The sequence below is a fragment of the Apium graveolens genome, chromosome 5 (assembly GCF_009905375.1).
Source record: "Apium graveolens cultivar Ventura chromosome 5, ASM990537v1, whole genome shotgun sequence".
NCBI lineage: Eukaryota > Viridiplantae > Streptophyta > Magnoliopsida > Apiales > Apiaceae > Apium > Apium graveolens.
Window position 1 is genome coordinate 286135795 of NC_133651.1, and position 1625 is coordinate 286137419.

At 43.3% G+C, this 1625-nt stretch overlaps 1 non-coding gene across 1 annotated transcript; it reads left to right on the forward strand.

Annotated features, from left to right (window-relative positions):
* Positions 1-674: 674 nt before the first annotated feature.
* LOC141662348 (small nucleolar RNA R71) lies at positions 675-781 on the forward strand. Its single transcript, XR_012550469.1, has one exon. It is a non-coding gene; the product is annotated as a small nucleolar RNA R71 (small nucleolar RNA).
* Positions 782-1625: the final 844 nt, after the last annotated feature.

Genomic DNA, 1625 nt, shown 5'->3' on the forward strand with positions numbered 1-1625 from the left:
CTGCATTGGCTAATTGACCGATTTGATTTTCCAAGGTCTTGATAGAAACCGCCTGACTCTTGCACAACAGCTTAAGTTCCTCAAAATCAGCACTAGTAGGTGCAGTTGTACTTCCCTGTTGAGGATATGATTGCCTTGTAGCATACTGTTGTGGTTGCTGGAATCCAGGTGGGTTAAACTGTTTACTCACTCCTTGCTGATATGGTGGCTGAATAGCATTCTGATTATTCCCCCAGCTGAAATTTGGATGATTTCTGTTGTTAGGATGATAGGTCGCTGGCACAGGCTGCTGTTGTCGCTGATAATTATTCACATACTGAACAGATTCGTTGACAAGAGAACACTGATCCGTAGCATGAGAACTTGCACAAAGCTCAGAAACCATAGCTATTTGATTAACTCCATATGTAGCCAGAGAATCAACCTTTATTGATAGCGCTTGGAGCTGGGCTGCAATAGCGGTGGCTGCATCAACTTCCAGAATACCTGCTACCTTGCCTGACGTCATCCTCTGAGTTGGGTTTTGATGCTCATTTGCAGCCATCGTCTCTATAAGATTATACGCCTCAGTATAGCTTTTAGCCCATAAGGCGCCCCCAGCTGCTGCATCGAGCATGGGCCGAGATTGGGCCCCCAAACCATTATAGAAACCAGTGATCACCATCCAATCCGGCATTCCATGATGTGGACATTTTCTCAACATTTCCTTGTAACGTTCCCAAGCCTCGCACATAGATTCTGTAGGTTGCTGCGCAAACTGAGTAAGAGCACTCCTCATAGCAGCAGTCTTTGCCATCGGATAAAACTTCACTAGAAACTTTTGCGCAAGATCTTGCCACGTAGTGATGGACCCAGCTGGTTCAGAATGTAACCAGCCTTTAGCCTTGTCCCTCAGTGAGAATGGGAAAAGCCTCAACTTGATAGCCTCATCAGTCACACCATTATACTTAAAAGTGCTGCAGATCTCGACAAAATTCCTTATGTGCATGTTGGGGTCTTCAGTTGCCGCTCCTCCAAAAGAAACAGAATTCTGCACCATCTGAATAGTGTCCGGCTTGATTTCAAAGGTGTTAGCTTGAATAGCCGGATGAAGGATGCTTGACTGAATGTCATCAATTTTAGGCCGAGAAAAATCCATAAGAGCTGGATCAGCTTGAACAATACGATCTCCCATGTTTACTGGTTCTTTCTGCTCAGTTCCTGAATCCGAATCCTCAAAATCTAACTTCTCCGGAATATCAAGAACTTCGTCTGTCTCCTCAGCTGTATCTAAAGTCCTCTTGCGAGCACGAGAACGAGTTTGCATAAACGCTTGCTAAAGTACCTGAAACACAACCGGAAAAAATAAGTAACTACTACGTCCTAATCACTGAGTCCTAATGACCAATGATGGTAAGTACATAAACTAAACAAATACGCCGAGTCCCCAGCAGCGGCGCCAAAAACTTGTTAGGGCGAAAACACGCGCTAATATTCACGCAAGTATACGCGTTCGCAAGTAATATAGAATATTTTCTAGTTCGTTCCCTCAGAGACTCAGACTAAATTATTGTCTAATTAAACTCACTTACCAATGTATGATTACACTTAAAATTGTTGATTAAATATTAACTATAATTAACTAC